At 36.9% G+C, this 24902-nt stretch overlaps 1 protein-coding gene and 1 long non-coding RNA gene across 5 annotated transcripts in view; one reads left to right on the top strand and one right to left on the bottom strand.

Annotated features, from left to right (window-relative positions):
* Positions 1-24902, bottom strand: part of gfra4a (GDNF family receptor alpha 4a) — a 116704-nt gene that overhangs the window by 46018 nt on the left and 45784 nt on the right. The gene's annotated exons all lie outside the window — the stretch shown is intronic.
* LOC131552686 (uncharacterized) lies at positions 16472-22594 on the top strand. The gene is made up of 4 exons (XR_009274035.1): positions 16472-16565; positions 18526-18616; positions 21877-22036; positions 22134-22594. It is a non-coding gene; the product is annotated as an uncharacterized LOC131552686 (long non-coding RNA).

The following is a 24902-nucleotide window of genomic DNA, read 5'->3' as shown; positions in this document are numbered from 1 at the left end:
ATAGCTGTTTTTAGGCAGTCAGGAACAACCCCAGTAATTAGACTAGTGTTAAAAACAGTTAAAAGATCATGTACAACGGTATTGAAAATCTGTTTTAGAAATCTAGATGGAATGATATCTTGAGAAGATGAAGTTGATCTTAGATGTTCAACAATGCCTTTACAGGATTCAAAGGAAACAGGCTGAAAATCGTTCCACAGCATTGGACCACTTGATCTCTCAGGTTGAACAGAGTTCCACAAGGGCAGGTTAGATCTTAATTGAACGGTTTTCTCATTAAAAAATTTACAGAATTTTTCACACAGTAATACGGAAGCATCAGGAAAAATGTTGACAGGGGGACTGAGCACATAATCAATAACAGAGAAAAGGGTTTTAGGTCTGTGTAAATTGTCACCAATAAACTCAGATAGATATTTGGACTTGGCGGCCTTGACAGCTCTCTGATACATATATAGGGAGTCTCTCCACATTTCATATGAGACCTGTAACTTATCCTTACACCATTTTCTCTCTGCTCTTCTGCAAGCCTTTCTGAGCAAACGAGTTGAATCATTAAGCCATGGCTGGGGTTTAGTAACAATACGTTTGGGTTTTAACGGAGCAATAAGATTCAGAGTAGACAAACATTTTTGATTGAAGAAATCAAATAGTCTGTTCACATCCTGCACAGGAGAGGACAGTTCAGGCACAGGTGGATCAGTTATTGCATAAGAGGCCGCAAATCTCTCACATGACTGAGTGGAGAAATAACGATTCAAACGAGTCGCTGAAGGTGTAGCAACTACTGGATCGGGAAAATGAGAGGAAAAAAGTACCAGTTTGTGGTCAGAAAAACAAGTTTCACTGATCTCAGTGTCTGATAATTTGAATCCATGTGAAAGAACCAAGTCCAACGTGTGACCATGAGCATGAGTAGGCTCTTGCACCCACTGCACAAAATCAAATGAATCAATAAGATTTTTAAATTCAGTTACCAGGGGTTTAGTGGGGCAACATAAATGGATATTAAAATCACCCAACACTAAGATGTAATCAAACCGTGGAATCAGTTCTCCTAGTAAGTTAGAGAATTCAATTAGAAACTCATTGTTAATACGCGGTGGGCGATAGATATTAACACAGAGAACTGGACGTACCAAGTCAATTTGAAGAAGTTGTACCTCAAAGCTCGAGTAGACACCAGTCGGAATGGTACGTGTAATAAACTTTCGTTTGAAAACAGCTGCAAGTCCTCCTCCACGTACAGTTTTCCTGGGGCAATTATAAAAGGTGTAGTCATGAGGAATAAGTTCAGAAAAGGGACTAGAGTCTCCCTCTTTAACCTAGGTTTCCGTCAAAAATATAAAATCCAAATCCTTTGAAGTAAAAAGGTCGTGCAGGATAAAAGTTTTGTTGACCAGAGAACGAACGTTAATTAGTCCCATTCTGATCGGCGGGGACTCGCAAGGCAAAGGATGACCTCGGTTACACAACGGTACACAATAACAACACATAGAAACAATACTGCTGGAATCACTTTCAGAATAATTTGTTCCAGATGATAAAGCGATAAAAGACATTGGGAGTCAGAATCCACCTGAATTCACAGACTTTGAGCATTTAAGCTGCAGACATCAGTGCATGTTTATAATAAATTGAATATTTTCGTCCGCTAGTGTGGACGCTCTTATAGCTATTGTTGTCATATATAAGTTATCATTATAGTTATCATTCTTGATGTGAACAGGCCTTTGCACAATAAGTTGATATGTTGCTTTTCAGCTTGGCTGATCTGGGTTGAATCAACAAAAATGATGGCTTTTCATATCAACTAGGACATTCTGAAAATACTCTTTTCTTTGCATACACCTGAATATAATCTTTTAGGGAACATGGACACATATATACACTGTAATGTGTCATGATTTTGATCACTCAACTGTTGACTATTAGATTAGTTATATTACTCTTGAGACAAAAAAAATCTTTATCTTCTGAAACACTGTCCTAAGAAATAGACAACTTGATGTGGACTTGTGGTCCCATTGCATTTGTCTGCACATGTCTGTGACGTCCATTAGACTGTAGGGTGTTCTGTTTTTCATTTTATGAAAAGCTCACAAATAGCCCCTTTGTGGCCACTGGTGCTGACAGACTATGTGATAATAAGTGTGGATTCAGAGGAGCTCTCTTGACACAGAAACTCTTGAAAGAGTCTCTAATACGGTATAAACCCTGTTTTCAGTAAGTTTACACTGTTACACCAGTAGGTGGTGACAAAAGACTGTCTTTGCGTGAATCATTGAATCATTAACAGATTCACTGAAAACTTTGATTCATTGAAGAACTAAACAAATTACTTACAAATAAATCACTGGGTCACTCATTTCACTGATTCGTTGAAAAACACGAATTTATTCTGGAATGGAACAAGTAAAAGCTTTGTTTCCGAGTGATAGAATCATTCATTCAAACAATCTTTCATTCAGAAAGACAGAAACACCACTGCGCAACAGATGTACCTTTCTTTGGTGGAGCAAAACAGACAGCGTACCCAGCAATTGTCAGTCCTCTGTCGTGTGTGTCATGTGTTCCCGCCTCTTGTTTCCTTATTTGGTCATGTTCCTGTCCTTGTTCTGTGTGATTGTTAGTTTATTCAGTTCAGGGGCCTCATTTATAAAGTTCGTAGAGTGTGCGTACGCTTAAATCCACTCCAGCGCTCATATTTATAAAAACTGTCTTTGACGTGGAAAAATGCTTAGCGTCACGTCAGGGTCAGAGCAGACGTACGCACTTTTTATTGTCGGAGTATTGCAGGTTTTTGAAAATGTAAGCTGTTCTTGCAGCTCGCTGTTCTAAATTATGATGATTGGTGATATTTTATATGTTAATGACATTAATTAGGAGTCGTTTACAAGGCAGAGAGTTGAAACCATTCAGTTGCGCGCAAGTTTAAGATCATTTGCGATTCATAGATTTCACATCTGAAAGAGAGGCGTACGCACGATTTCTGTTCGTACGTTCATTCTATGAATCGCTCGTACGCAAATCTAAGAAATGATCGTAAGATCAAATTTAGGATGGTTTCTGCGCAACATTTTATAAATGAGGCCCCAGGTGTTTTAGTAATTATCTATGATTGTCATGTGTATTTAGTTCATGCCTGTTTAGTAAGTGTTCGTCTGGTCTACTCGTTATTCCCTGGTGTTCCTGTCTGTGTTAACCTTGCATTGTCTTGCCCTGCCTTGTTTGGATTAATTAAAGACTATTATTTTGAAGTTACTCCTCGTCTGCGTGTTCCTCGTTCCTCCCTGCTGTGTGCACCGTGACAGCAATATTGTTGCTCAATATTAACTTTTTACTTGTTTAAATTAATCGTTTGTGTTAAAGCAATATTATATTCACAATCGTGCTGTTTTTCCTTGCTGTGTCCTTTTTTTTAAAGGTTGAATTACAGCCGTGTTGACATCTGGAAATCTAACAGTTTATTTATTAAATAATAAAAGCAGTATAGAGATGTAAGGAAAGAATGAGACAGTAGAGTTGTAAAGAAAGAAGTGAGAGACAGTAATAAGACGACTGAGAAAGGAGAAAGGAGAAAGTTATTGAGTTTTCAGAATGCCGTGTCATGCATGAAACAATGCAAAAGCAATGGTCACAAATGTCGGTGTAGCTAAAGGCAAAATCAGCATATGTGAATGGCCCCTAACTGCTACACTGGGTGTAGTGCAGGTTAGTAATGATGTCTAATCAGTATGAATGTGTTATTATATGAGCTGGAGTGGAGAAATTCTATCTGGACTGCAGTCTCGTATTCAGTTTGTGAATCATATAAGCTGTAATGAAGGAGCGGAGGTCCCCACAGAGCACTGGGACTTGAAGGGAAATTTATGAACGCAATTTTCCATTCATTTTTGTATAATTCTGTTTATCCAGCGCTATCTCCGTTTTCTCTGTGATCAATTTTCCATTTCAAAATCTGTAAGCAATTTGTACTTGTTTTGCAAACATTACTGATATGAACACTCCCTCCAGTTTATAGGACACAAACAGACATTCATGCAGTGTCTGTTGCAGTCTAAATGCCTATACGAGTTATATGACGATGCTGATTTACTGAGTCAAAATGCTAAATGAAGAGTTGATGTGGTCACTCCATGTATGACTCACAATAAGATCTCTTTTCTAATTAACTGTGTGAGAATGCAATCAAAAGGCAGCTTGCGGAATAAATGCAGAATGCAAAAAAGAGAGTGATGCAAGAGAAAAAAACCAGGCAGAGAGAAAAAGGATAAGGTGGGGGAAGAGGAGTAGATTTTGAATTCCATGAATCCATTTTCTCGGCAACAGAACAAACAGACTGAAGAACTTGCATTTCCTCCGTGATGTTGCAGCACTTTCCTTGAACCATTTCAGCATTTATCTGTTTGGACAGCATGTTTGTGACAGACTCAGATAGCAAAATCACTCCTGATGTACTATAATGTTCATGGTATGATGCTTATGTGCTGTTTTCTCTGTGTATGTGTCTCTACTGTCTTTCTGTTTGTCTGTCTCCCTCATTTCCCTACAGAAGAGTTAAACACACTTTTCAGTTTTCAGAAAGTGGGAATTATAGCCTAATCCCATAATCCAAAAACATACACATCATTCTTTTTGTTTCCCGCCCCCAAGCCAGTCGTTCATTCTGCCTCTATCCCTCTTTCTTATCTCCTCTCGTTTTTGCGCCTCTCCTCATCTCAAATACCATGCTGAAGTACAGTCCCAATGGCATGAAACATTTTAGAACTCTTTGAAATTCCTACTTATTTCTGCAGAGATATGAATTCTCTCATCTATTATTCATTGGGATATCACACGTAAACTACATACTAAAATAAGATGAAGTTAGATGGCACACTCAAAAAAATGTTTAGGCCTAAATATTCCTTTGAATTGCATATATAGTCATCCATTTGGATTACAGTTTTAACAGACTAACTAATAAACTTAATGTGATATATATAGGCCTATTTGTCAGTAATGCTTAAATGAAATGGTTAAGATTTCTGCAAAAAAAAATTGACATCTATTTGATTTTGTTTAAACAGTAACATTTTTGAAATACATTTATTCAGTCTGCTTAGAATCTTCATATTCTTTTGTATGACAACAATTACATTTATTCGGTTAAAAAGTATGAGCATGGTTAAACTGCTAATGGCAATTATTAATTAAAAGCAATATTCAATTAGTTAAAAATGTATGAAATTGAAATGCTGATAAGTATATAAACCTGATTATTGTGTATTTAACATGCATTCAATTGATTAGTATGCTATAAAAATAATTATAGAGTGCTGAACTATATTTTACGTAAAATTTTCATTTAAATTCAATGTTAAATTCTTTGTAATCAACTGAAATTTACTAGCAATTTTTGAGTGAAAATTTTACTTTTTTTTGAGTGTTCTATTTCAGAAATCTTAACTGTTTCATGCATGCATGACTGACAAATGCATCACACTAAATTTGTTAGAAAACTGAGTAATCCAAATGTAGGGACATTTTTTAAGGAAATTCAAATCTGCAATTTAGGCCTAAATATTTTTGAGTGCAGTGAAGAAACAAAGAGGATCTTCCTCAATATCCACTATCTCTGCTTGTGCCTCACACTCTTTCTGTCTCAATATTTGTGCATAAAACCTCTGGTTGAAGGGTTCCATGCCAAAATGATTCATAAATAAGTTTACATTTACATATATATATATATATATATATTTTTTTTTTTTGTGTTCTTTTTCTTTGATCGAAATTCACCTCAATCTCATTCTCACTCTGCTCTCTGATGCACACACAGTGTATAAAATACAGCATGATTGTGTTTTTATCCATCTCTGGAGGTTCAATATAAACAATAACCTGTAACCCATATTATTTGTGTACCTCTGTGTCTCATTGCTCACGACACACATGCAAAAAAGTGCTGCATTTGCAGAAACGACATATATTTGTGTGTGCGCATGTGCCTGTTTGCGGAAGAGCTGCTAGGAACAAGGCTCGCACGGCTGGATTATACTTCATCAGGGCTGTGAGAGACCGCTGAGCTAAAGGTGTCTGACAGCTCTTCCTCCTAATGCTGTTTATAAAGCTTCAAGTGTCACAACATGACATCCATATCCCTCTAGCCCACCCCGTCCACACACACACACACACACACACACACATAAAGCCCCTCTGTCACTCTGCCCTCTCTATAAGTGCTACTCGGTTTGCAGTTTATTTGTCACTATTGACAGTTCCAGCAGTACAGAGGTATTATGGCTACAGGGGATATCTGTACATGTAAGCTCTGTTCTGAAACCTAGTGAGCTTACTGTCTAGACAGCATTTTAAGGCATCACAACCATGCTCCCGGCATTCCAGAAAGCAGGAAGCAAAATTAAGGACTTTTTGCACGGTACACGGTCAGCGACAAGCTTTTTGTGCAGTCTTGCCACATCTTATGAGCGCAGGGCTTCTCCTTATACATGAGATGTGGTGTGGAACGTGGAAAAGCAGTGGTTGCTGTGGCAATGAACATTGATGCCTGCTTGTACTAGCAAAAGAAAACATCCCACATCAGCATATGATTATATACTGTTGTAAATGAAAGCTAATACAACTAGCAAAATTAACACATTTACATGTAACCTTATTTATTAAATTTAGGTGTCATAACAACACCTACAGTAGTGCTGAAACTGAGGAAAATGGCTTTAAAGTTGGGTTTTTAGCATGGTTTTAGCAGTTTTCCTTACTGTTTTTCTTTTCTGAATGTGAGCATAGTTGAGACTATGTTACGTAACTCGCTGACTGACTACCAAAGTACGATACATCATTTTGGAAATTAATTAGATAGTCACGACTGTTTTCCGAACATTGTTGCTTCACTGTTGTTTAAACCATGTTGGTTCAACAATATAGGTCCATTGTTAATGACATCGCATGAATGTGGTGGAGTAATAACTTCTGCTAATTAGTTGATTCGAGATTCTGAGACTCTGAGATGCTGATGTATTTTTGTTCCCTGTCATTTTTCTTTATTTGATGTTTGATTCATTGGTTCCCTTTTATGTCACACTCTGGGGTTCCTTTGCGAATTTATGCATATGTGCACTGTAGGGATGTACGGTATTATCAATATCGTGGAAAATTTTGTCATTGTTTACTCGCCCTCATGTCGTTCCAAATCTGTATCCAAATCTGAGTTTCTTTCTTATATAGAACATGAAATAAGATATTTTGAAGAATGCTGCTTATTAGACAGTTGAAGTCCCCATTGACTTCCATAGTATTTATTTTCCTACTCTGGAAGTAAATGGGGACAAACAACTGTTTGGATCTTAAAACTTCTTCAAAATATCTTCTTTTGTGTTCAACATAAGAAAGAAACTCATGTAGGTTTGGAACGACATGATGGTGAGTAAACGATGACAAAATTTTCATTTTTGGGTCATCTATTCCTTTGAGTCCACATGTCTTACTAACTAGAAACTATACTTCAAATCACAGGTCGAGAGCTGTAGTTCCAACCACGTAAGTTTGTAATGCTATTTTGTGAAAGTTCATTTGAACTATGATTTCAGGAAACACAGAATTATTGAACTATGTTGTTAATGAAGGAAACTTAATTGGCCATAATTGACTATAATTGGCTAATGATGCTTTTGGGAAATGCACCCCTGCAAGGGACCAGTGCTGGATGTGTCAGAGCACTGCATACCCACAACGCTTTGGCTGACACATTTATGCTTTCAATGCTTATTGGAGTGTTTAGCTTAGAGACATGCAAACATTTTGTCTGGCAGATGCTTTTATCCAAAGTGACTTGCATACCAGTCAAGGAGTACCACTTTAAGAGTTCATTCATTATACTATAGGGGAATCAAACACATGGTCTTGCTGGTGCCCTGCTGTACTTCTACAACAACACATCAACCTTGGTTAGAATCAGTTGCATCTCTCAAGCTTTTCACATGACGAGCACTATTTGTGCAATGAAGAATTGCTCTACAGTATGTAGAGCGTTCCAAATGAGTCACTTATGAAGTTCTATTTTGGTTAGCATACTGCTTATGTAGGCTGCAGACATAGGGTGACCAGACGTCCCGTTTTCACAAGGTTTGTACTGGTGTCCTGACAGTTCACTAAAAATGTAAATAGCTTATGTCCCGATTTCAGCTGTTAGGCTGACATACAGATATCCTTGATGTCCTTCCAGTTAGCATCTCTGGTATTGTTTGCAGAGGAAGAAAAACTGTTGTTTTGCTATTGTTGCTGTACTTATAAAATGATTGCCCTTTTTTTTTTTTTTTTAAACTACTGTACTTAAAGGGTAATTCATCACTGTTTTAATAAACAGGGATGGTGTTTATTAGGAGGAGGGATTTTTGATGGTGTTTGCTGTCTATGCAGCAGAAACGCAATTAAAAATATAAAAAGAAACAGGTGCAACACAAGAAGAGTGAAAAGGGCTATGGCAAGACAGGTAGGAAAACTTCAACACCCATAATGAGCAAGGCTCGATCAGATCATCTTTGCACAGGAATACAAAAATGTGGAAGTATGATTTGTAGTTTTCACAAAAGCTGGAACTGTCAAAAATCCGCAGGATATTGTAAAACGCTGACAAATAAACAGAAGTATCTTAATGCAGGCAGCACAGAAAAATAATATACATTGTTCTTTTACTTATACTATCGACATTGTAACAACACAACGCTGTTTGAAAATCAGTATCTTTACCAGCACACTTGCTTATTGCTGATACTCTCAGAGCAAGCAGCTTCTCAAGTTAGCTTGTTAACTAGCTAAGCTGAAGTAATAGAGTGCCACGGGGATTATGTGTTTTTGAAAAAATAAACTCTTTGAACAACAAAAGTTGGTGATTCTTACACATTTTGTTCAGCATGATAATCTTTACAAATTATTTTGAAACCTAAATGCAGTCACCAGAAGTAAAAAGTTAAAGTTACACCATTGTCGCACAACTTCAGTGTCACCATCACTAAGCTGCCAACAACTCTTTAAAAGTTCACAAGTTGGAAATTTGAATTTGAATAGTTTGCAGAAGAGCAGGTATAAACACAGCAAGCTCTAAAAGCAGACTAGCGAGAAGATGAGTTTTCCTGTTTGGTGTGATAACGTTTAATGCCCCTGACAGCCTCTGTGATCCCATTCAGCCACTTATTAATAGCAACCACCTTTTTAAAAACACATAAAAGCTTCAAAATCATGAGTGGGGTTTAACTGATGTATTTTATATCATAGAATAAAACAAAAATAAACGCTAACTTCATGATAACGAACTGGTTTTAGGACTCATTTGATGCTCCATGACCAAACATGTAGAAAAGAGCAGCTTTTATTAGACTACTGATGTGTGTTTCTTTTAATTTTTTTATTTTTTATCTCATGTGAGTGTACATCATGTTAAATATATTTTTCAAAAGTACTATTTTTTCTTTAGGGGTAAAACTTTTTAATGAGGACAAAAATGCTGAGCACACAATATGACATTGATATGACACTATGATAACAACACTGCTAGACATTTTCCCTCATTTCGCTGAAATAAACAGCATCTTTTGCAACTGCAGTAATTCCTGTCATAATTTCAGACAAGGGTAGGTAAACACCTCCCACGGCGAATTCACAGGGATACTGCCTATAGGTATGTAGTTAAAAGACAGGAGGGCAGCCGGCTATGTTTTGGAACAGAACATAGTCTTACTGTACAGCAGGACTTGAGGTGTTGAGAGAAGTGGCAATGGATAATAACTGTCAAGCAGTGATATAAAACATGAAACTGGTACACATGCAGTCAGAGAGATGGTAGGAAGTGTTCCATGCACTGAACCAGTCACACCAACAAACACAACGCTAAACATCAACCTAGACACTCAGACAGAGCCACGTTGGAAGGGGCGTACAGGCAGCGTCTGGCTGCTTAGTTTCCCATAAAGCCATTCAACACACGTTCAGAGCCCAGAAACTGAATGATGCCTTTTCTCATAGAGTTAAACCAGCAGAAAAGGAAGGAAATTAAACGGGGATAATACTTAAAACGCTTTAGCTAAGTGTGTGCAGGCTGTTGACTTTATCTCCAGTCTGAGCTCATTGCTTGGCTGCGTCTGTCTGGCGGTGAAATGCCAGAAAAAAAAGAAAGTGAGAGTCACACACCGGCACATATAAACTCACCCCGGTAAGAGTGTTATACGCAGACACAAACGCACGCATATATACCCAGCGGCACATGCATGGATGCAAACACATTCACACCCTGTGCTGGGTGTGCTGGCCTGCAGGAGGAGTCATTATGATTCTGAGTGTGTGAGCGGAGCGGGGCCAAACGCAGAGGGTCAGATCTCATTTCCTTTAGAGTGTCTTGCCAATCGATTCTTCTCAGAGAGATATAGAATGAGGTAGAGAGAAATAAAGAGGAAAGTAAGAGCATATCAGAGAAAAGGAAAGATAAAGGTAGAAAGATAAATATGGGTTCATGTGCAAACACATAAAGATCTATGATATCTGCAATATCACTTTAGTAAGAAGATTATGACTGGAAATGTACTTCTTTATGTGCACTGCAAAAAATCATTTTTAACAATAGTTTGTCTATTGTTTATTTCATGCTATAACTAGTAAAGAGGGAGAGATGATCAGTTCGCATTCTGCTTGAACTGAGCTGCTACAGTGATCATGACACATTAAAGAGCCACAAAATGGTATTTATTGTTTTAATTTATTAAAAAATGACAAAATGTGAAAGCTGAGATTTTGTTTTATACCAGAAGTAACCTGCTCTGCTCTGCCTTGTCTGTTGACGCGTTGTCAGTTTTCTCTTTGCTCCGCGATGTATTTTTCACTGTGTGAGAACATTATGTGTAGTGTGAGAGCGTAGCAACAGTAACTAAGGGGGATGGGTCTTTGCAAAGGGTCAACTGTTTGCCTTATGCTTCCGATCAAAATGCATTTGAAGGGATAGGTCATGCAAAAATGAAAATTCTGTCATCAGTCATTGTTTACTCACCCTCATGTTGTTCCAAAGCTGTATGAGATTTTCAAACCTGTATCTTTTTTTTTTTTTAAACACAAAATAAGATATTTTGAAGAATCCTAGTAACAAAACAGCTAATGGTAGCCACTGACTACAGTATTTTATTTTAAGTCATTGGCTACTGTCAGCTGTTTGAAAAATGTAAGGGTAAGTAAATAATGACAGAATTTTCATTTTGGGTGGACTATCTCTTTAATTCTTCTTTTATTAATTTTTTTTAGCACCTAACCTAAACCTAACCACTTTTCAACAATATTAAACATAACAGGTAGATAAAAGAAGACTCGGGTATTTACAGCATAAACTGACCAAAACAGTATAGAAAGTGTTGCAAATAAGTAGTGTTGCATTCCAAGTCTTCAGCCATACAACATATTTATGTGAGGAACAGGGTGAAACTTGAGGTTTTCACAGCTGAAAATGTTCCCACTCCATAACACAGTCACATCTAATTCAAAAGACAAATATGAACTTTAGTATGGCACAATCAGTCACAAGACATGTGATAGCCAAAGGCACGTCACAAAGTTGATGTAACGCTTCTTCGTTTTTTTAATGTGTTTGTGATTTAAGCGTTACGGCAGTTGGAGACATATTCAAAGCAACCCTTTGGTCTCAAAACTGTGACTGTTATATCCAGTGTTTTAAATGGACAAATGTTTAGGTTTAGGGGTAGGCCTCTGGTTAGGTGCTAAAAAAATGTCTAAATAGGGTAATGCAAATAAAAGTACAAATAAAGGCCATGCTTCAGTTTTTGACACCTTGGGAGTGAGAATGGGTTGTATTATTAGTATTTTCATGTTTTAAATGAACCCAAATCTCATTAATTTGTGGTAGATTGTATCCAAATAGATGTCCTCTGGAAACAAATAATAATATCCCACAATTTTGGTAAATTCAAGGAAATTTACCAAAATTTTTAAGGACATTTAGATCTTTTCATGAAAAACACTGCACTGTAAAACAAATTCTGTAGTTTTTACAAAATAATTCTGGCAGCTGTGGTTGCCAGAATAATTTTGTAAAAAATACAGAAAAACTGTAAACACATTTACAGAACAAAACTGTAAAATTCACAGTATAAAACTGTAATTTACAAACAGGGAAATTTGAATGTAAACCACTAAATTCAACAAAACACACCGCTATTAAAATCTGTTTTGTACCTTTAACATACTGACAACCACCATAATAATGCAGGTGGTAAAAGAGAAAGCCAAACACAAAACACCATCATGGTAACACACATGATACTTAAATAATGCAATAAACTTTCATTAAACAACAGAAGATGCCAAATGTAAAAAAAGCCCAAATGTACATAACTGATAACAAAAACTATTAAAAAAACATGATTATTTAAACAAAATACTTTCAAATGTGGAGTGTCACGCAGGGAATTCTGGGAATATCAGTTTACAGTTTTTGACAGTAAATTATACATTGATTTGTTATTTTTAAAGACTGTACAATTAACAGCATGTCTAGTTAGATCTTTTACAGTTTTTCCCTGTGTATAGTACAGGAACTCACTGTTAACATATTAACAGTTTTTTTTCAGTAGCGTTTTTACAACATTTTACAGTTAAAATTACACTTATTTTTTACAGTGTGACTAAGAACAGTGTGTTTTGTCTGTCTGTCTATGTTTGCTGGAATAATATTTGTAGACTCCACAGCATCTTTGTCTTCTCCTGTGGAACTAAACTTCACGCATATAACTCTCATGGGATAGCATAACAGATGCACACATTTATCGACTGACTTCCTGTTGGTGACACATGAAAAATGACTACATTTCCTGGACCCACTGGGATTTGGCCACTCAACAGAACTGTAATGGTTTACTGACTCTCGCATGCATTGCACAAATATTGTAAAGCACCCCATGTTTAGGTAGTGGTGCCTCGTGATTAGGTTTGCAGGGGATATCATGTTGTTTCATCTCTCACAAAGCAACAGAAGAGGAGTTTGATCAACTAGGCGCAGCATCAAGACCTGCGGATCTATATATTCACAAACGTACACTGCAAACATGAAACTTCAGGGGAGGATCATGGTGTAATTTGTTTCAGTGGGACCAATAGATGTTCTGAAAGCCTCAGGAAAATAAGTGAATTTCTCTTTCACAGAGCTGGTTTTCCACTGTCCTCTACCATATGCCTGATAATGAAATGCCCTATTATCTTTCTCTGTATGTGTGTTATTTTAATGAAGACGCTGGAATTTAAGAATGAGACACTGATAAATATTTTTGGGCTGTGCATTTGTGTGTCTAAGAGACTGGGTGGTCCACCTACACGTATTTCCTGAGGGGAATAGTTAAATACCAAACAGATCAATAGTGACAAACTAATTAGATGTATTTGTGTCTGGGCAAGTGGGTGTTTAGACATAGCTTTGAGTGATTTTTTTAATGCAATGATTTCCATTTAAATGTTAATGATCCAACAGGGTAATCAATGCTGCCTTTTACATATCAATTAGTTGTGGCTCTCTAAACTACCAATCAATCCAATCCCTAGATTAAGAAGACATCTTAACTTCCAGTGGCGGCCCCAGAATGTTCTTTATTAGGGGTGCTTAATAAATCTGAAGGTGCTAATGAAAATAAGCATCTGTGCAAGTAATATTTGTGTAGACGGCGGCTTTATTACTCTAAATAACTCTAAATAACTAGTGTCACTTAGACACACCACAGCTTCTAAAAAGGCATGCTGTGCATTTATTTTTCTCAGTGGTATTCCACCTTGCCTATTTCAGACCATAGCCACAAATAGTTTAGTGATTTGGCTTATCTGCTGCCATCTGCTTTCACACACTCACTTAAAGAGGATGCTCTTTCAGTGCAGCCAAAAGTTTGGAAACTCTTGTCTAAATATAAATTGTGCCTAAGTATGAATTTCTATCTTCTGTAGCAGGGGTCTCAACTCTGTCCTTGAAGTCCACTTTCACTGCAGAGTTTATGCTGCCTTCACGTGTTTTAGGAAAATTTCTACTTCCCACTTCTGAAGTTCGTTGTGTTCATTATTGCCTTTTTCGAGATAGGCGGCTTGCAGAAGATTCTGGAATTTTGGTCAAATGCCTGCCATTTTCATTGTATATAAAATGTATAATATGAATGAAATGGTTATTTATATACACAAATATAAAATGTAGCTGATGTGGTAAAAGAGAAATAAAAAAAAAAAAAAAATCACTACAGCAATCGGTCTCCCCTGTGCCATGTTTACAGGTTAGAGTAATAGAGTTATAAACTATAGCTAAAGTTTATGGCCCACCCAACTTGGAAACTGGGATATCTCAATTATCTCCAAGTTTCCCAGTTGTACTTAAGACTTTAGAGACCGTTCATGTCAAATTTCTGACAATGAAACTTGTATTTACAATAATAACATAGCATTTGAAGGCAGCATTAGCTTCAACCCTGATCAATCTAATTTCTTTTCTTTCTTTCTTTTCTTTTTTTTTTTTTTTTTAAAGATGATTGTATTATTATACTAAAATGTGGATTTATGTCCAAAACTGTTTAACTGTCACAACATGATTCACAGTCAACATTTAAACTATCAACAATGCAATGAGTTATGACAGCCTGATATGATGTTTTGCATAGTTGATAGTTCTGCGCTCAGTATTGCTAAGAGTCTGTTTTCAAAAACAAATCAGCATTTAATCTATAAATTAAAGAAAAATGCCGGAATTCTGTCAGTCACGTGGCCTTTTTGTTGTTGTTGTTGTTTTTTTGTTTTTTGGTGGACTTATATTTATCCCTGTCAGCTGTTTTTGATGTCACAGAGTTAGGCATATGACATTTACCACTTGATTGAATGGCTCAAAAACGTCTGTAGTCCCATGAGCAAAGATGGCAGATTTGAAATTGCATCCTTTCAGTGGCTTCTGCCATTGAGATGAATCGGGTTAGAAGGGGATGGCTTTCCCCAGATATTACAGACCTCCTTGATTTCCCTCTTACTTTTTTCTTTCCCACACCCTTTCTGATGCTGTGCTAAAATGCAGTGAGTGTTTTTAGCAGTGCTGGAAAAAAAGATCAATTAAATCTCCACCATTTAGCAGCTACTGAGAAACTCTGGCTCATTTAGACGCAACCGAGGAGTGTCCTTCAAACGCTCTGTGATAGAGCTATCTAACACGCACATGGCACGGCTGTGACAGCAGCATGGGACAAAAGCCAGCAGAGGGTTTAGAGTGACAATGGAGAGGAGCGGAGGCGACAGTCTCCTTGTGACGATGTCATATGACAGTCTTGTAATGATGATGTCGTCTGACAGGACCCCTGCGTGAGATACTGAGAGGCAGCATGCTGACACAGGAGTCATAATGTTATGGATTACTGCACTGTGTGTGTTTACAGATGGTCCTTCTTACGGTTTCTTAGTACTGTGAAGCCTCTGGATCTGCTGTGACCTCTTTTTAGCATCAGTAGCATATTTTTGTTTAGCATTTGTTAAAAAATGCGAATGAATTAATTCCTTGCTCTTCATCTCATTAGAAGCAGCGTGAAGTGGAATGGGATTGGTTTACAGCTATGTTAACGTACTTGTAACACATCTTTAGATTCATTAGCAGATGTGCAAGTGTCCGATGAGCAAGTCTCCTCTGTCGTAACTGGATTTCACCATGGCAACGAATCCAGGTCAGGTAAGAGTGCTAAACCCAAGACAGATTGTGCCTGGTGTGCATCTGAAAGAGTGTGTGGGAATGTGTGAACCACTGTGGTCCACCTTGAGAGGCTGATTCTGATTCAGTAAGTGTCTATGAGGCATGGTTAACCATGCAGAGAGAAAGATGTTAAGAAGGACAGAGAGTGAAGTAAAAAAAAAAAACAATTGTTTATTAACAGGGAAAACTTTTATGAGCTGCAACTAAACCTATCCAAGCAACAATCACAATTCATAAAAACACTGCATGTACAGAGTCTAATTTACTGTTGATCTGAAAATGTTTGCTGTACCTTGTACCTTTGGGCCAACACAGGTTTTGTGAAGGCAGCCCTGTAATGCAGCTAGGAGAATACTAACACTGACTGGCCATTCTTTAGTCACTCAATTGAACTGGAATGGCTCAAACCAAAAGACACTTTTCCACTTTCCTGCAGAGTTTAGTTCTAACTTCTAACCTTAATCAAACACACCTGAGCATGTCTTCAGGATCATTAGAAAATCACAGGTGGGTGAGTTTGATCAAACTTGGAGCTAAACTCTGCAGGACAGTGGGTCTCATGAGTCATATTTGAGGTGTAACAGACATGAGCCTGTTAACAAGAATTTTGTGGGCAGTTTTCTTCCATACCACTAGGGCTGCTAGGGTGTTTTAGGTTTCCTTAAGTAAAGCCATGTGGGTAGAGGGAGTTAGCAAGCAAGCAGCAGTAGTCTGCATGTTTAACCTGCTGAACACATTTTGCTGTGTCCTGCTTGGGAAATGTGTCATTTCAAGCCCAGTCTAAAGTAAGGAGTTGGTGTTCTTTGCAGAGATGTTACATGTACGTATGGCCTATGTTTGGATTGATGCTAAGAGTTTAAAACAGTGTATTTGTATGCATTTTAGAAGGACTCTTTATTGGTGAGGTTACCACATCATGGTCCAGTCTGAATCTGAAATTTTTAAGTGGGTGGGCCTGTGTGTATATGAAAACTGCATGTCAAATTGCCAACAAAAAATAGAGCACCAAGGTTCATTACACAGTACTTCTAAAGCATGCATTAACATTAACATTAGTAATTTGTTATATTAATGTTCATTTCAAAATTTATTAATAGGACATTATTAAAATTAAAAGTTGTATCTGTTAACATTTGCCTGAGCTGGTTAACAAAGATGAATAAACTTGGTAACAAATGTATTGCTAATGTTAGTTATAGCATTAACTAACGTTAACTAAAGGAAGTTTATTAAAAAGCATTACCTCAGTGTGAAACAACGGGGCTTCGGGGCACATTTTACTATTATATCCGTACGTCGTAAACATAGGTCATAACATTGTGGGTGGGACTAACAGAAATGGACGAATCATCATTTTGACAAGCATATGATGCGCCTATAGGAAGAGGGAAAACGACCTGTAATTGACCCCGAAAACAAGCGTTTAATATTGTTAATAAATAAAGTTACAGTGAAATAAGACGTTTATTAGTATCCTTTAATAAATTACATCCATTTGGAAAATTACAAACTTCTTATTGGGTGGGCCACAAATGAAAGTGGATGCACCCAGGCCCACCCGTAGCTACGCGACTGGTCTGAATATGGATTTAAAGTTCTGTTCGACGTGAGACCATAGTCTGGACCTGCTGGGGGCCCTTAGACTAGCCCTAAGTGGGCCCGTAAAGGGCCACTGCAGGCTTGTTTGCAGGGGACCAGCTTAAACCAGCTCAAACCAGCAGCCATTCTTCAAAACATACCTAACCAGCATATGCTGCTTTTTTCAACAGGGTTGACAAACAAAAATTTGTCAGTTGTGCTTCATACATCACTACTCTACTGACAATACAACAGACCTTTTTGTCTGTAAAATTTCACCAAAATTTTGCTAATGCGACCGCACATTAATGCTAATTCTGTTTACTGTTTAACTTAGCATTTGAGTGCTGTTCTCTCTCTCTTTATGAAAGTAACAACTACAGTGATCGGACAAAATAATGTGAACACTTGGGAAATAGGCAATATTTCTTTAGTAATGTATTTTACCACCATTTGCCTAGAATAAATTTATGCAACTTTTGACTAGTCTCCAGATGAATGTCATCTCTCAGAACATCTGCCAGTTGCTTCAGAGATGTTGAAGAAGGGAATCTGCTTCTCACTCTTCTCTTCAAAACTGCCCACAGTGATAATATTCAAGTCGGTCAGACAGATGTTGAAGTTCATCTTGGTGCTCCAACTGTTGAGTTTTTATATGATACTTTTTCGCATTTTAGCATCAGTGTCTGTGAATAATAGTGGGCGACCAATTTTGTTTTTTTGACAGCCGACGCTGATTACTTAGAAAAGTCCCTTTTAAAAGTCCCGCTTCGAACAAATCCGCCAAACAGAAAAACTTATTGGTCCACGCTGATATTTGAAAAATGCCAAATTTCAGCCAATATATTGGGTTTGGCGATATATTGGTCAACCACTAGGAATTACAGCTCTTTCATGGATGTTGGTTTTGTGAAGTTCACTGTAGTCCTTTTTTGAGGAAACAGGGTCTTTAAAGTTATATTGATTGAATGTTATTATACTCCCTAATATTGAGGTTTGCTGTCACTTTACTACATTAATTCACAAAAAAAATAAAAGGTAATTGCTATGTTTTTTTTTTTTCATAGTAACCAACACAAATGTTCAATCCCTATAACAATGGGTGTTCACATTTTGTCCGACCACATTCTACAACTCTCTCTCTTTTTCTTCCTCAAGTTTAAAACAACAACATTTTAATTCTATTCACATTGTATGCACAGAACTGAATTGAACAGCTGGTTGTTAATGCAGTGATGTCTTTTTCCTTTGGACACTGACAGCTCGTTCGAGATGTCCGTTTTTCCTCACCAGGTACAGTGCTGCACAGGAACCATTCTGAAGTTAAAGCACATGTCTGTATAATGGCTTTCAAATGTTTATCATCTCACATGTTCTTATTCAGAAAAACAAGTGATGACTGTCATGCTTATGTGTGTTCAGACAGCATAATAAGAAACTGGTCTGATAAGTGATCAAATACATTGAAGCGCTTCACATTTTATTCACTCTAAAAGCTGCACCTCATCCTGCGGAATCGGATGCATGAGAATATGAGAGCTGAATATATACGAATAAGAATCAAAATACTGCCAGACTTGGATGCACCTCAAAGCACACGCCATTATCTATCATCACCTCAACGTCAGCGCTACCCAATGCATTCAGTTGCAACAGTAAGATTTAGGAGAGAGGGTTCAGTGGGAAAGTACATTTTCATTGTTGCCTATGGCAGCCAAAGAGAAATCAATTTGCTTTGAATAATGTTTTACTTGTTGACTATTTGGTGCAGAATGGGTACTAGTCGATTACAGAGATCAGGTAAAACAGATTGGATAGAAATGCTGTAGATATTCATTCAAGCACAAGACAGATCACTAATAATCTAAGACTTATAGGTGAAGAGACCAGATGATTCTTTTGGAAAAAAATTTGCAGTTGAGCAGAAAAGGCAACTTGCTCTTGTAGCCCTAAGAAGTTATCTCATTACAGGGTGTTTCCTTACCTCTGTGGAGATCTGTGCCTCTCTCTCTGTCAATGAGAGTAATGGCTTTCAGAAAGGTTTGTTAAAGGAGTATGTGAACAATAAAAGTAGACGGGGAGTGCATGTTTTGGGGGACATAAGCCATTTCAGCCATTTTGCAAACTCCTGATAAACTTAAATACTGAATTAGACCATGCCCCCTCTTTCAAACTCCACCCACCAAAGACATATCAGCCAATCCACTGCCAGTGAACCCCAACATATAAAATGTAGAGAGTGTTTTCTGATTCAAACTAATAACCGATGAGTCTTTAAATCTTTTGGAGTAATTCAAAAAAGAATCAGTTCATAAGACTCGTGTCTACTAATTCCACAATATTAAAGGCATGATGCCTATGTATAATTTTACAGTAGCCATTTTTTCATATCTCATTTAACACAAAAATAGCTTTAAATAATTTTTGGGGGGTATTTTCACAGCCAAATGTAATTTGCAATTAGATTAATTAATCGACACATCATGCAATTAATTAGATTAAAATTTTTAATCGACTGACAGGCCTAATTTGAATATATTGTAAAATGTAGTTTATTCCTGTGATGGCAGAGTTAAATTTTCAGCAGTCATTAGCAGTCTTCAGTGTCACATGATCCTTCAGAAATCATTCTAATATGCCGATTTGAGAAACGTTATCAATGTAGAAAAGAAGAGTATTATACTTTTATCCAAAGTGACTTACAGTGCATTCAGTGTTTACTTTTTTTTAAATTAGTTTTTGCATTCCATGTGAATCAAACTAATGACCTTGGCATTGCTACCACAGTGTCAGTGTTTGAGCTACAGAAATGCTGTTCTCCAGCAAAACCTTCTAGTGAGGTTGGCCAACTAGCATGTTCTCTCTGGTGTTTTGTCAAGATTTCCTTGCAAGTTTAACTACACAAAGCCTCGTGGGAACACTAGAACACAGGGTATTTATGGTGTTCTTTTGTTGTTGTAACACAGCAAAATTTGCAGTTGAGCAGAAAAGGCAGCTTGGTCTTGTAGCCCTAAGACGTTATCTCATTACAGGGTGTTTCCTTCCCTTTGTGGAGATCTATGCCTCTCTCTCTGTCAATGAGAATAATGGCTTTCAGAAAGGTTTGTTAAAGGAGTATATGAACAATAAAAGGAGACGAGGAGTGCATGTTTTGGGGGAAGTAAGCCATTTCAGCCATTTTGCAAACCCCTGATAAACTTAAATATTGAATTAGACCATGCCCCCTCTTTCAAACTCCACCCACCAAAGACATATCAGCCAATACACTGCCAGTGAACCCCAACATATAAAATGTAGAGAGTGTTTTCTGATTCAAACTAATAACCGATGAGTCTTTAAATCTTTTGGAGAAATTAAAAAAAGAATCAGTTCATAAGACTCGTGTCTACTAATTCCACAGTATTAAATTTGATTATTTTAGTGTATAATTTTATAGTAGGCATTTTTTCATATCTCATCACATTATTGCAAACCGCAAACTCATGGCTCAGGCAGGTTTTGTTTGTTTGTTTGTTTGTTTTTTGCCATGGTGCTGCAGATTCAGCAACTAAAAAGCGCTGCAGGAAATTGGCCATTCCCCTGACTCTATTTCCTGTTCACATAGTTTAGGGCTGTCGCACAGACAAGTACTTTTCCTCAAGACACACATTTCATATCTGTTAGGTGGAAGGCACGTTCTATACATAGTATTCCAAAATAAAATTAAAAATTAAAAATCACTATCAGCAACTATGGGAAGATGGTTCAACAGTAGAGGATCCCAAACTTTTTTGTCAGCAGAACCTCTCAGGCTTTAAATGTCACTGTGTACTTCAAGTAAATATTTAAAATTAATAGTTAGTAATGATTTACACACATTTGGATGTTCATGGTTCTCTGATGTGTCTATATATAGGGCAGCATGACCAACAATTATATTGTGATTATTTTGCCATATATTGCAATTTGAACTGTGATTGACATGTCATTTCATATGAAAATGTTTTGCTATAACTAAGACTCTATTGCAAATGGAAATGATGGAAATAGTTACTTTTAAGGTTCATGATTAAGGTTCACTTTTAATGTTCACTTTACGCTTTAGTTCAGTTTTTACAAGAACCAACTAACATTACAATTAAGTTAACTGTTGCAGCTAGTGTTACAATACGATACAATGAGATACATCTGCTATTTCAGATGTATTATGTTTTTTGTGCAGCCTTTGTGTTTATTTCAATTTTACATTTGATTTAATCGATTACTAGCTTTTCATCAATTCACAAACTGCCGGCAGTTCTTTCACAAATCCCCATTTGCGAAATCCTGGTTTACAGTATCTGCTAGCCTATCTGATTTTACATGCTTCTACAACTGCAGCTGAGCATATCTGTAAATAGGACATCTATTACTGGATAATGTCCTTGCAAATTTCCATAGAAAGACTCTCTTATCAAGTAATAATTTCATGCATTTGGCAGCACCTTGCATTGGCTGTAGAAATAGTGGTGAGATACATAAAGACAAGAGTCTGATAAATCTGTGTGTATGTGCATGTATGCGTGTGTGTACAGGTGTGTCTGCAAAGGAAGTGAGAACCAGAAGGCATGAATATTCCATCTGGAGTGAAATAAGGTGATAGTGTTCCTACACACACAGTGAATACACTCGTGGCATAAGCAGGCATGCTGTGAGCTGTCTTAAGGAAGTGTTGTCTGTAAGCTTGCCAAACAGGTACAGCATCACCGACAGTGTTAAGACTCTGTTGTCTGTCTATCCCCTTGTCTTCAGACCCCTCATCTGTCCATCTCTCTGTCTACATGTCTGTTAGGGTCATTCCATGTTTTTCAGCATCTGTCTAGCAGGCGCATGTCAGATTCTCCACGCAGTGAGGGAATTTAAATATCAAAGCATCATCCTGGGTAAAGTCACATACTCCTGAACCTTTCATGAACATGCTCTGATATTTCTCTCTCTCTATTCACACACACACATACACTATTCGGTTGAAAGTTGCTTTATTGTCATTACTGCAAAAGAGGATAATTTTGCCATTGTTGTAATGTTGCCAAGATTAGTGTCTACAACAATAATCATGCAAATGTGTTTTTTTGTTTGTTTTTTTGTTTTTTGAGATGGCTATTTTCAGAACATTTTCAGAAGAGACTGAAAAACTAAAATGTCCAAGTCAGTTGTTAAAATATTATAAGTCACATCTTGGGAGATGTTCTTCACTTAATATAAGCTTTTCAATTTCTATTTTTCTCTCTCGTTTTTGAGTTTACTGCTCAAGGGAAGTCTTAGAGGGATCAAGACTAGCAACATACATTTCTGGAATATGTTCAGCACGCTACAGCCTTGCTTTATCAATTACGATGCCCTCCTGCATTATGAATTCTGCCAGATAACACATGAGATAGCTACTATGGGAAACTGGGAATTGCAGAGAATGTTTTTTTTTTTTATTTTATTTTTTTTATTTTTTTGTAAGTGTTGCATAGACTACTAAGACTTTCCAAAGTTTATTTTTTGCTGTTGTTTTCAGTGTTTCATCAAGATTTTCATTTTAACATTTTGTGCTTTGCAGATAGAACTCTTATTTGTGTTGTGCATTACTGCACTGTCTTCAAATTCCTGGGCATTTTTAAGGGATTGTTAGTTCTGTACTCGTTTGTGACTCGTTGATGTGTTTTGTGTTTGATATTCCTTTATGCATCTCCTTATGCAACTCTAATGCAGTTGTTTACATTGATTTTGATTCAGTATGCACATTTTTCATTGGACATTTAAGTGGTGACTCAACACACTACTGAAATTGCTTATTGTACAAAACGTGAACAAAATGTCCTTAAACTCTAATGTTGAAATGCATTATTATTATTTATTATATTTACTAAGCCAACTCACTGTACAAAATACACTGTTGTCAGCACAAAACTTGTTTATCCTTATTCCAAGTGAACCCATAATTAATATTTAATTGAAAGGTTGTATAAGGGTGTTTTCTTTTTGTTGTAAATACATCATTTTTGAAAGTATTTAGCATTGTTTTTCCACATAAAGCCACCAGACCTGCATAGCTGGACATATGCCATGATTTAAGCCTCAAATTATGTGTGTTTTCATCAGTCAAGTCATCTTCAAACTAATGTTGAGTGCCATTAGACCACACATACTTCATAAGTGATTGCAATGTGCCAAGTTTTAAATTGTCCAAGAGTGGATGAGATTTAAGAGCTATATTAGGGAACTTTCCAAGTGTTTAGTGTGTAACTTGAAAGCTATCATATGGCTTGAGGAGATTTGGAATATAGCACGTGTCGTACAGTATATGACAACTTAAGTATAAAACTTTTATTTTGCATGGTAGCCCCTGGTCATCATACGCTTTTATTGTAAGGAGAAGAGCAACATTAGCATTCTGTAAAAATGTTCCTTGCACATTCCATTAGAAAGCAAAACAAATTTAGATTTGGAATTTCATTCCAGTGATTGAATGATGACAGAGCCAGAATGTACTAAAAGTAATCCTCCAGTTCCCGGGTGTGTGATTAAACCTGGAACCATTGTGAAGGATTCCTTACCATTAGTTCATAACACCAGGCTTAATCATACCGTATGTGAAAGTGAAGACTGAAGTTCTTCATTAACATGGTCAGTTGGTGCGAGGTTTGCTTTGGAATGTTAATTATGGACTATGGAAACTCCATTTCTTATCACCTCTTATGCCAAAATCATTAGAGCCAGAACTGAGCGAGCAGCTGCTGTAGCACCCCTGGTGCACCTGAGAGCAAGGTGTTTACTCCACTGACTAATTAACATAAAATCCAGAATTTCCCATGATACATTATTCATTATAACTGTTAAAACTATGCCGTTTAGACATTTTGTTCTCATCATATTTTGCCTCATTACACAGTTAATGGTAAGGTACAAAGGCATCCAGGGTGTTCTAATAAAATTAATTCACCACAATACCATTATAACCAATCTTCTGGATTTTATTGCACTTCTGTTTTCTTTACTTTCTCTAGTCTTCCGGTTCCCAAGCTAGTGAACTATCATTTGATACAGTTTGATTAAGGCGTTAAAATTAGTGCTCTGAATAAGCAATTAGAGATGAGTGTAGAAAACCTCTCCAGCCAGTGCCGTAACATCATATGGGACCCAGTGCAAAAACACGACTTCTTCCTTTGCTGTATAGAACATAGTAGTTAAGGCCACCTAATATAAAGTGTGACCATATGTGCTTAATTACTAATAATAAATGGTTAATATTCTATTGATATGCATGCTAATTAGCAACTTATTAAGAGACCCTAAAATAAAGTGTTATAGAATTTAGGTAACACTTTAGTATAGAGACCAATTCTCAGTATTAACTAGTTGTTTATTAGCATGCTTATTATTAACATAAAATTAATGTGATAGAATCATTGGTCACACTTTATATTAGGTGGCCTTAACTACTATGTACTTACATAAAAAAATAAGTACAATGTACTTATTGTGTTCATATTGTATTGCAAAACACTGCTATTGAGGTGGGATACGGGTAAGGTTAGGGACAGGTTTGGTGGTATGGGTAGGTTAAGGTGTA

Source organism: Onychostoma macrolepis, chromosome 13 (assembly GCF_012432095.1).
Source record: "Onychostoma macrolepis isolate SWU-2019 chromosome 13, ASM1243209v1, whole genome shotgun sequence".
Lineage (NCBI taxonomy): Eukaryota > Metazoa > Chordata > Actinopteri > Cypriniformes > Cyprinidae > Onychostoma > Onychostoma macrolepis.
This window is presented reverse-complemented; position numbering and strand designations above follow the sequence as displayed.